The sequence below is a fragment of the Chrysemys picta genome, chromosome 7 (genome assembly GCF_011386835.1).
Source record: "Chrysemys picta bellii isolate R12L10 chromosome 7, ASM1138683v2, whole genome shotgun sequence".
NCBI classification, from domain to species: Eukaryota; Metazoa; Chordata; order Testudines; family Emydidae; genus Chrysemys; species Chrysemys picta.
The window spans coordinates 56892944-56905242 of record NC_088797.1 but is presented as its reverse complement, the minus strand read 5'-3'; the positions used below and the strand labels follow the sequence as shown (position 1 = coordinate 56905242).

Below are 12299 nucleotides of genomic sequence, written 5' to 3'. Positions count from 1 at the left end.
CACGTACACCCACAGCTGGGCATACACACACACACACACACCAGACCATGCACACCAACTGCTGAGCACACACACACAACAGCATGTACACCCACCACTGGGCACATGCACACATCCACACAGCACTTACATCCATTGTTGGGCACATGCACACACCCACAGCATGTACACCACTGCTGAGCACACACACACACACAGCACATACACACACTGCTGAGCGCACGCACACACTAGATCATGTACACCCACCACTGGGAGCACGTACACACCCACATCCTCCGCAGAGTGCACAAACTCACATCCACAGCACATACGCCCACCACTGAGCACACACACACACCCAAAGCACATACACCCATCGCTGAGCGCACACACACATCCAAAGCACATACACCCACCACTGGACACACACCCACCCACTGCTGGGCGCACACACATGAACAGCACATACACGCACCAATAGGTGCACACATACAAACACACACCACGTACACCCACCGCTGGGTGCATGCACATGCCCAGAACACGTAGACCCACAACTGGGCACACCCATACATCCAGAGCACGAACGCCCACTGCTGAGCGCACGCACACCCACAACACATATACCCACTGCTGGGCACACGCACAAACTAACAGCATATAAACTCACTACTGGGTGCATGTACAACCAACTGCTGGGCATACCCACACACCCACAGCATGTACACCCATCACTGGGCACACCCACATGTACACAGCATGTACACCCATCGCTGGGTGTACGGACACACCCACAGCATGTACACCCATCGCTGGGTGTACCCATACACCCACAGCATGTACACCCACCGCTGGGTGCACACACATACACAGAGCACATACAACTAACACACACACACACCAGTCAAGATGCTGCACACACATGTACACCTGAGACCACACACACATACAAGTGATCACACACACAGAGACAAGTTGGGAGAGGTAATATCTTTTACCGCACTATCTTCTGTTGTGAGAGAGACCAGCTTTCAAGCTACACAGAGCTCCCCTTCAGACCCTGAAGCATGAGAGCTTTTCTCTCTCACCAGCAGGAGTTGGTCCAATAAAAGCTATTCCTTCCCCCACCTTGTCTGTCTGATCTCCTGGGACCAACACAGCCACACCACCACTGAACACGCACATACACCAAACAGGCCCCTGCACACTGGAGCCCAGAACACTGATGCTGCAGGCAAATCTGCACACATGGGGACCCCAGGGCAGCACGCATCATGCCCATGTGCCTGGGGGACATTTATACGGCCATGCACCCTCCGGCCAGCTCCTTTAAGGGCTCTGATTCTTCAGCAAGTCAGACTCTTTCAGCTAGAAGGCAAATGCAGTACCCTTAGATGAATTCAGATTGTCAGCTCTTTGGGGCAGGGACCATCTCTTTGCTCTGTGTTTGTACAGCACCTAGCACCATGGGGCCCTGCTTCAGGGCTGGGGCTCTTAGCTGCTACCACAATACAAATAATAATACCTTAAGCTGGCTTCCCACACCTTTTGTTAACCACTGCACCCAGTACCTTGCTACCCCAGGTCCTCTAAATAGAAATTAAATAGCTCTCTGGATTTATGATGATAATGCCTAACTCCTACATACCACTTTTCATTAGCAGAAGTACGAAGGGAGTCAGCTTCATTGTGGGGATGTCAGTATCATCAATGGGGAAACTGAGGCAGAGAGCTGGAACGTGATTTGCCCAAGATTATGGGAACAGCTAGAAATAGAACCTTGGTCTACTGAATGCCAGTCCAGTGCTCCATGCCCTAGGCTATTAGGAGTCAAGTGTCCAGACCTTTGCTGTGAGAATGCAGATCTCTGTGTGCTACTCAGCTTGTTCCTGGCAGAGGTTTGAGTGAGATGGGGCCAGAGTAGGTCTTGACACAGGGTTGCCCAGGATGCCAGGAAGAGGGCGGGATATGCTACAAGTCTGATCCAAACGGGAAGGATTTGAAAGGCAGCCACCTTCAGTTCAGCCCAAGGTCCCCGGTGAGACAAGAGTCGCCGAGCCCACCCGCGCTGGCCTCCACGCTCATTTCCAAGCAATGAATTCATCAGGCTGGAGGCCTGGGAAAGTTTAGACAGAAACTCACCCGACGATCATTCACAAAGTTTGACATTAAAAAGTGCTGACAGCAGCGAGGGGGAAAGGAATGGAAGAAGGGCCACTTTCATCTTGTGATAGCCTCCTCCCGGCCCCAGGTCACCGCTGTCTCCTCATCCTCCCCCCCTACCTTCCCAACACCACCTCCCTTCACCCCACCGCTCCCGGACCTCCCTCCCGCTCTCTCAGCATTTTATTAAATAGGGTCACAGCCCACATTCAGGTCCCTCCCACCTCCCAGCCGAAATGAAAACACTCATCCCTTTGCTGTTACCCTCGGCGCGAGGCGCAGGGCCCTCTCTCCTGCTGCAGCCTTGAACTTTCCCTGCAAAACATCAAGGCAAAGGCTGCTTCTCCCCTTGCCCCCCACCCCTTTCCCTCCATTAATTATCTCGTTCCGTTGAAAGAAAAGTAAAAATTGGAGCCTTCCTTGGGCAATTTATGACGTTGGGAGACTGAGCGATCATTTATTGCTTGATCCAATTTTATTTTCTTCGTTCTTTACACAGGTATGGGGAGGGGGGAGAGACACTAACCTGAATTGATCATGCCACGTACCTGCCTGCTGGAGGTAAAGATTGGATGTAATTTACAGGGCAGGAAGGGGGCATTTAGCAGAGTTAATATTTGAAAGCTGGACTTTGAAGGTGGGAGGGGGAAAAAGCCTCACTAATTAAAACTGATGGGTCAATTTCAGAGGAAGAATGTGATGGTAATGAAACCGCACATGGGTGAGAGCAACAGGGGGGTGGTCTGCCCAAGAAGGTTAGACACCCACTAGGAAAACGGCCCTGATTTAAACATCAAAGCAGCCAATGAGAGCGTGTATCTATTTACAGGCTCATGGAGCCACGCACCGAAGTAGCCAGATACCAGGTGAGCCCTGCTCAAAGCAAACCAGATAGGCCCAGCAGGAGGCACCCTTGCCACAGCTGTACAAGTGTTGTACCAGAACTACCCTCACCCCATCCAGAAACATGCCTCTTGGGCTAGTGCAGCTGCCAACAGATTTACCATCCTCTTTGAGCCCTGTGCACTTGATAGTCAAGGAAAGAGTTTCCTGCACCCTCTTTCTAGTGCATTCATGCAAGTGCAGGCATGATGTAGCCCTATATATGAATGAATGAATGAATCACTTCACACAACACTGAAATGCAGCTACCTCTGGGGTGGAAGGAAGCAGCTGCAGAAATACTGTGTAACGGCTTGAGACAGGAAGTGAAAACACAAATAGAAACACACACCCAAATGCTGGTGCACATGCATATACTAGATAAATGCCCTTTTATGAAAACTACAATGAAAGCTTTTTTCCAATTTCTCACCAATTCTTCTTGAATTTGAACTTCAGATTCTTAGTCTCAGGCCCACAGGTGAAGTCTGAGCAATGAGTTATCAGATATATACCTTTTGCAGTGTGTAAATCCAGCAAAAAGTTAATTATCTGAGTATAGGCATATGGGTTAATTAGAATGCCATGTGCCTGTAGTAAACATTGCCACTGTTGCAACTAATGTTCCAGCATGCACCTGTGTCCAATTAATTTGGAGTGCGAGCTTGGGGGAAGAGCAGCTTGAGAGCTGCTGTTGAGAATTTTGCTGGCTTCGCAAATGATTTGATTGCTGTTTCGATGCCTGGCTCAATTTACTGCATCGGGTAAATGGGAGACCCCACAAAGTGGTTGCTTTATGAGTTTGCAGTACACTAACGCATGGAGCGAGACAGCAAGCAGAACGCACAGCTTTGCTACCTCAGAAAAAAGGGCTTCCGACCAGATCCACAGGGGAACTTCGGCTTCTAACTTCCACTGAAATCCCTGGAAGTCAGCACCAAAACACCTGGGAGGATCTAGGCCTTAGTCATTTTAAATAGACCCCATCAACTTGGAAAATCACATTTGCCCGATCATTTTGTACCTATTATAGCTACAAGTAACACCCAAGATCACTCTAAATGAAAGAAGTTGAGTGTATCTATCTGCCTATCTATCCAAGTACTTATCTGGCCCTCATCACCACACCATCTGAGGGCCTCACAATCATTAACAGGTTGTATCCTGGGTGTACACACACAAGGTAGGGAAGTATTATCCCCATTTTACAGCTCGGGGTCCAAGCTGTATTATCTGTACAGCTCGGGGTCCAAGCTGTAAGGTAGGGAAGTATTATCCCCATTTTACAGCTCGGGGTCCTACAATAGATTAAGTGAGGTACCTAAGGTTCCCCAGCTGCACAGTAGCAATAAACCCATGTTTCTTGAATCCACATCCAATGTCCTACCCAGTGGCCAACCCTTCCACCCCAGGGAGCCCTCCAATTGACTTCAATGGGCTTTAGATCAAGCCCTGAGTTTCTTTATGCTACTCTGAAACCTTTATTTCACGGTCTCTCATGTACAGTCAGTTACCTGTACATTGCAAAAGTCCTTAGAAACATCAAAAAGGGTACAGGAAAAAACCTTAAAACTTTTTTTAAAGGATTTTTTGACACAGTACGTTGAGAGATAAGGTTTAAAAGGGATCTCTGAGATAAACAGGAATTCCTTTCCATTTGTCACTTAAAAAATAGATCAAGGTGACATCGTCCCTTTAAACATTTGAATTGTTGCAAAAGCAGATGAAACATTGACCATGGCTGTCAGTCTATGCTGGCAGATTCTGCGGGGGGGGGGGGGGGGGAGAGTTTTATTCACAGATGCAGAACTACTGTGCAATTTGTAAGGATAAGTGTTATTTTTTTCTTATTGTTTTAACTGTAGACTTCAGCTTGCTCACAGATCTTACACCAGTATAGAGCAGTGCTGATAAACAGGTGAGGAAAATAGGGTTTTTCCTTATTGATTTAGGGGTGGTTTCATTTATTCCCCCCAGAGCCTCCTGCACACGAGAAACAGCTGATTGTGGGGGGAGGGGAGAGTGGGGGCTGATTGGTGGGGGCTGCTGGCAGGCGGGAGGTGCTGGGGAGCGGATGGGGGGCTGCTGACGTATTACTGTGGCTCTTTGGCAATGTACATTGGTAAATTCTGGCTCCTTCTCAGGCTCAGGTTGGCTGCCCCTGCCCTAAAGGCTCTAATATTAGAAGACAAATAAAATTAACTTTTAAATTATTATTTTTAGCGCCAGATCCATGATTTGTGAATGTTTGGGGTTGGCCATACTAGGAAGGGGGAGAGGGGTGGATTAGACGCAAAATAGTTTTCACTGAAATTTTTAAAGAAACATCATGAAAACCAATTTCTCACCAGAATTTGTTTTCTAAAAATATATAGAAGCATTTTACTTCTTTAAAGCAAAGACCTAAATTTTAGCTCTAAATTCCTTTCTACTGTCCTTTTAATAGTGGCCTGGAGGAAGCATTGCTAATAAATTAATAAGAATTGTGACCTGTGATATTTTTGGTATTTATTCATGTTGTCAGGAAAATATTTAAGCAAGAATTTAATTTTAACCTACTTGCTTAAGTCTGCTTCATTTCAGTGGGACTAAAGCAAGGGCTTAAAGTTAAAACCATGTTTAAGTGCTTTGCTGAATCACTTGGAAAGGACAGACGGCGAGCTGGTGAAATTTACCAATGCCACAAAATTGTTTGATTTAGTAATTAATCCTAATGCACCAGGCAACAAGGCGGCAGATGAAAATCATCGTGGATGGAGTAAGGCAAGGTACATTTTGGCAAAAAGAATCTAAGCTATTTCTATAGAGATTGACTCTAAACCTGTGCAGTTCTCAGAGGAAGAATGGTGTAGGAGTCCCCTTGGCTAACAAAATGAAGATGCCACCACAATGTCCAAACCGCAGCTTAAAATGAAATCCAACAGAATGTTTGGATGCATTTATCATAGAAACCAGAAACAATACAGGAAATACTAGAGGCCTGATCACTTGATCCAACACTGATCTTCTTCTTCTTCCCCTTTCACAGAGGAGGAAATTGGGGCAGAGCAGGGATGCTGTGACTTGCTAAAGGTTACATGGAGTGAGAGCCATTAAGAGAACCCAGGAGTCCTACACCAAAAAGTCCTGAGACAGTCTGAACTGTAGGTGCCATTATCTCTCTGACTACCTTGTGAGATCACACCCTATGCTGTTCACTCATCTACATTTCAGCTTCGGAGTTCGCATCATTTTCAAGTTGCACATACAAAAAACCTCAACTCATCCACATTAGGTTACCATCCAGTCAGGTTATACATTGGGGAGGGGGCTAGGAGAGCAGGCAGGCAGTGAGGGGGAGGTGCCTTCACTTGCTATAAAGTGCAATTCCATGGAGGTTTGTGAAGAACAACTCCCATTCTCACGTAGATCCTTGAAATTAGTATCATAAGTGCCGATCCTTTGTCATTTTAGCTCCTTCATTCAAATAGTGAAAGCCTGCTCCAATCTCTAGCTCCAAAAACCTCCAGAAATGATAACTATATTTTGCAAAATAATTTGCATTTTTTTCTGTTGACATGTGTGTTTAAAAACAAATAAACCAAATTTTTGGGAGGTTTGGAGGTTTACCCTCTTTATCCCCCATCCCCCTGCTGGCAAGGTAGAAGAGCCACAAAAAGTTATTCAAAAGCAAGGGGGGGGGGGGGGGGAGAATGCCTTTCCATGCAAGGCTGAAGGAGCTTATCAAAAAGATCAAGAGGTGACTTGATGACAGTGTTTATGTACCTTCACAGGGAGAAAATACCAGATATTCTTTAACCTAGTAGAAAAGGGCCTAACAAGAACAGCTGGAAGCTGAAGCCAGACAAATTCAAGTCAGAAATGAGGCACACATTTTCAACAATGAGGGTGATTAACCATTGAAAACAAATTACCAAGGAAAGTGGTAAATGCTCTCTCCTGATGTCTTCAAACTCAGACTGGAGCCTTTCCAGGAGAGACACTTTAGTCAAACACAAATTAAAGGGCTCATCACAAAGGTAAGTAGGTGAAATTCTCTGCTCTGTGATATACAGGAGCTAAGACTAGAGAATCTAATGTGCCCTTAAAATGTATGAAGGGAAAAAACAGAGATCCCTGGAAACAAAAAAATATTGGGGTCCCCCCAATCAAAACAATAGAAAAGCTAGGGAACAAAACCTATTTTTAAAGCCATTTTTATCAGGGGGAAAAATTGGATTAAAAATGTCTAGCAGCTCTCTGAAATGGGCAGCAGGTTCTAGACTCAGAGGGCTGTGACTCTAGAGAGGGGCTCCCTGGTCACTCGCTGCCAGTTAAGTTGCACCCACCCCCCAGAGCACAGAACGAGCTGCTCAAAACTCCCTGGTGAATCCTGTGGATTTCCAGCAGAGCAACTTTCCACGCTCATGTTCTCTGCTGGTTTTGAGCAGGGACATGCACTGGCTGGGAAGAACTGGTGTCATTTAGACAGTGCACTCCCAGGGTTACCTCATGCCTTCCAGTGAGGCCCGTCATTAGGATTTGTGAAGGGTTGGAGGAGAAAACATTATTTTCTTTTTACAGCGCCAATTCGATCACTCTCGCCTGTGATAACCCCTCTCCTCTTCTGACACCAAAATTCATTTCCTAGGCACATAGAACACAATAGGTTTCCAGTGGAAAAATAAAAAATAAAAAAAACCCCACCACCAAATAACACAGAAGAGTTAAAAATAGCCACACTGTGAAGCAGGACGTCGGAGCAGACACAGCGCAAGCAGAGGGCCGTGGGAGACCAGAAGGAATTTCGGAGGTGATGCAGCAGCAGGCGGAAGTACAGGGCAGGGAGATCTGAGTGGTAAGTGGGGGGGAGGAGGTTGGACGTGGTGATAACAGAATGCAAAGAAGACTGGAGGATAAGGGTAAGGTGTGTGGTCATGGGGTAGCGGAAGAGACACTGGGAGTGGAAGGTGTAGTAGAAAGAAAGCCTAAAACATAAGCCTTTGTATCAGATGCCTGGTATGAGGCCCGGGGCCAGCTCCAGGTACCAGCAAAGGAAGCAGGTGCTTGGGGCGGACAATGGAAAGGGGCACGTCCAGGTCTTTGGCAGCAATTCGGCGGCGTGTCCCTCAGTCCCTCTTGGAGTGAAGGACCCGCCACCGAAGAATTAAGCAGCGCGGTAGAGCAGCTGCCAAAGTGCCGCCGCTCGGGGCTTTCTCTCTTTTTTTTTTTTTTTTTTTTTTGCTTCACCGCTTGGGGCAGCAAAAAAGCTGGAGCCGGCCCTGATGAGGCCTAAGCTAAAGTAGAGGGCAAGCTTTACTAATATAAAGCAAACTGAGCAAAGTCAGGCTGTGAGCAAACGTCAGGCTCTGCCTTCTTGCAAGTTCACAGACATTCCTAAGACGTGCTAGGCACAGAGTACTCACACAAACACATCCCAGTATCAAGTGGTACCAAAACATCCCAATATCAAAAATGGTACAAAAATATTCCCTAAGAATAACAGAAACACACTAACCCCTCCTAAAAGATAAGGTCAGGATGACCGTATGTAATACAAATGTTTTAATCAAACCAACATGTACAATGTGATGTTATCACTAGCCACGTCAGAGGGCAGTAACTAACTATATCAGAGGGGTCGTACTAACTTGTTTGTATTAGGGTATAAAGGTGTATCTCAGAGGGAGTCTCTTTGTCTGGTCTAGGGAGGAACGGAAAGTCCCACCATTCACTGAGCTGGTCCATTGTTACGGGCATACGTGTATTAGTGGTCCAATAGAGTCTGCAGGATACTAGTACCCTGCTTCATCAACAATAAACCTGGCTGGGTGCCTTCGTCCCTTAAAGGATCTTGTGGTCATTAGGCAGTTCGCTCGAGGTCTGCTGTGCCAGCTGTCTGCACAGGGCTGGGGTGGCACACAGAGGGAACACACACGCAGCCAAACATCTATCAACATCTAACCACAGAAGGAGTGATACACGGCCATTGGGTAGCAGCAGAAGGCTGGTTGGGGGTGTACAGCAGGTTTGACAGATATCATGGTGTCACTTGCCCCACCACCCAAACTGTGTATTGCTGTGGGATTGGCCTCTGCACTGCCATGGGTTTCTGTCCCTGGAAGTCCCCCATCAGGGGGTTATTCTTAGGCCCTGTGCTGGATGGGAGGAAAGCTGCCACTTCCCAGTCCCTGCCAGGAAAGTCCCTCCCGACTAGTTTATCAGAAACCAATGCTTCAAAGAGCGATCAGCAAAGCTCCCGTACATTTGACATTTCACACAACGTATCCATTTGGCAGAGCCAGGATAAATGACACAGCGTGAAATATACTCCACCGCATCAAATCCTATAAATCAGCAAGATTCCTGGTTTCTAAATGTCATGTGTGGAATATGAACTCCTTGGGAACATCTGAATCAGGCCACAGCGCCCCTCCCTCCAGCACACTCCCCTGCTTGGAACAGGGGGCTCCCTGGCTCCCCTTCGGAGCCAACGTGCCCCCATCGGTTCTTGTCTGGGCCACTGCTGACTGTTGGCCCAACACAGCAGTACATCTGCATAGAGCTGCTTGCAACCCACACGGGATGTAGCTGTATGGAAAGAAATTTGCACCCAGAGGACACAGCTGGAGGATTCTGGCCTTGATGGACCAATGGGCTGATCTGGAACGGCAACGCCTATGTGTCAGTATAGAGAGAGAATGGAGTCTGAATCCCTGGCACTGCTCGGGTGGATCCACTGGAGAGATGAGGGCAGATGGACCGGGAGGGCAGAGGGGCTCTGCTCAGGAGGAGGAAGAGCCTAAAGAATTGCTCTTTCCCCTTGAGATCTCCTGACAGGTGGGCGTGGGAGCTGGGCTGGGCTAGTTACACAGTACTTTGGGGCTACATCAGCACTGAGCACTACTGGTCAGGCATCCCAGAGAGCAGTGTGGGCAGCACGCAGGAGTCACTGGCCGGAAAGCAGGTGCGGAAAGGTATCATTTACGTGCTGAGGGTACAAGAGAGAAAGTGACTAATGGGGAAGTGTCAGATACAGCAGCCTCCTGTACCTATGTCTTGTCCCCTACACTGAGCTCTCTCATCTCACTCACTCCTGTGTCACTCCACTGGCTTCAGCAGAGTCACTCTGGATTTATACCAAGATCCAAACCAGACTCACTATCTTACTCCCACCTATGGCCTCCTGCAACCGGCTTCCCCCGCTACAAGCTCCACTCCTGTCTCAGCATGGCTCACTCACCAAACACTAAGCGCCTCTCCCGCCCGCCGCACAGCTTACACTGCCTTTCACTGACCCTGATTCAGGCCAGAGGAATGCCCCCAGCTCTGACCTGGGCCCGTTCCCATGGTAAGCACCCTGGGGCTGGGAAGCTGATCTGGTCTATCTTGTCCCTGCAAAGCCAGGCTGGTACTCTCATCAGGAGAAGGGACGTTCGCTTCCTTGTGTCTAGCTGGACCCGAAGAGAGCAGGAATGCAGCAGCCTTTGTCATGGCCTTCGACGCTGCTGGGCGCAGCCAGCTCCTGGAGATGCCAAAATTCACAGAGAAAGAGAGACAGCAACAAAAGCACCTTGCAGAACTCCAGGTCATTTGGGGTTTGTGCTTGAGGTAGAGGGGGGACGAAATCTTAGCTAGCTTCCCTCCATACATTGGGAGGTGGTATCACAGCCGGACCCTGCCCAAATAGCACCTCCACGCCCCGAGAGCTGCTAGCGAGTGCCCCAAATTCTGGGGCATGAGCCAACTCAGGTGGGGAGCTTCCTGGTGTCTCTGCCCCTCCTAGCACCTGGAGGCACAATTCAGTCCCAGCTGTGTACCAACACCTGGTGTTATTCAGGCACTCCTGGGACTGGGCAGAGACCTAGAGCCAACCTGCTGGCCCTGCCTGTCTCTCCCTTCGGAGGAGAAATATGCACACATATTAATCTCATCTCACACACGACCCCTCCATCCTCATCCCAGAATCCATCTATTAGGGGATTTACATAAATTACCGGCTATCAATAGGACGCACAAGGTGCCGGGGCTGTGACACGAGGGGCTTGGAAACTGGCAGAAAGGGAGGGGGAGGGCTCAGCAGGGCTGGAGAAAGGCTACTCCCCAAGCGAATGAGAGACTGGGGTGCTGGGAGCAGGGGGCTGCACAAGGAAATAGAAGAGATTAACACCCCTCTCCCCCGTCCTTTGTTTTAAATCTATGTTACTCTCACTGCATTCCTTCATTGCTGGGTCCCCCAGCACTGCTGGTGCAAGAGCCTTCTCATCTGCATTCGACCCAGCCTTCCTGTCTCACCCACAGAGCATCTCCCCCTCGGGAGTGGATTGAGCCTCACACCCCATAAAGCAAGGGAGTACCGTCCCCATTTTACAGATGGGAAACTGAGGCAGAGGGCAGACTAAGCAACCTGCCCGTCACACAGCAACACTGCTGCAGAGCTGGGCATTGAACCTGGGTCTCCTGACGCCCGGGTCAAAACCTGCACTACTAGACCACCCATACCTAACCCCATGCTACCTCCTTTCCAATCTCCTCAGCACACATCTCTTTTCTCCATCAGCCCCTCCCACTGCTTGTGTTGTTTAATGCTGTGAGGCATTTGGGGACGCAGCTGTTTGGAAACCCTGGCCCCAAAGCCAGCCAGTATCAGGGGCGGGGGTGAGCAATCCTGCCCTGGCAGGGAATGGACTGGACTGGACATGGGGATTCCAACCTGTGTCAGGGAGGAGGTGAGCTGGCTGACATGCAATCCAGACTTGGGGAAATGTGGGGGAAATGTGCAGATGTGACTGGCCAACGCAACTAAGGCCTCATCCACCTGGCTCTGGAGAGCACTCTGAGGAGTACGTTCATCCCAGCTTCCTTTAGCACGGTCACTCAGGGAGGCCTTCTGCAGCATCGTGTATTCGCTCTCTAAATTGATGCCCGGTTTAGAGTCCAGTCACCTCCTTTCTAAGCCACAGGAACTCCTGGGAGAAGAGATCCAGGGCTACACAAGAGCAAGGAATGGATTCTGGTGCCAGCTTGTGTGTGACATGGATTTCTCCTGGGTTCCTTTAATGCCTCTGCCACTGACTTACTCTGGGACTTTGGCATGTCATGTCATCTCTTCGTGCCTCGGTTTCCCCATGGATGAAATGGGGATAATTCCATTTCCCTCCCTCGCAGTGCTGTTGGGTGTCTCAGTTAATGGTTGCAAAGCCCTTTCAGAGCTGTAGCTGAAAGGCTGGCAGAAGAGGGCACAGATTCCTGCAAAGGTTTCTCTTTATTCTATCATTTCCTGCAGCTGGGCC

At 48.8% G+C, this 12299-nt stretch overlaps 1 protein-coding gene across 1 annotated transcript in view; it reads right to left on the bottom strand.

The window, feature by feature from the left end:
* HIF1AN (hypoxia inducible factor 1 subunit alpha inhibitor) overlaps positions 1 to 12299 on the bottom strand; it is a 59513-nt gene that overhangs the window by 3851 nt on the left and 43363 nt on the right. The gene's annotated exons all lie outside the window — the stretch shown is intronic.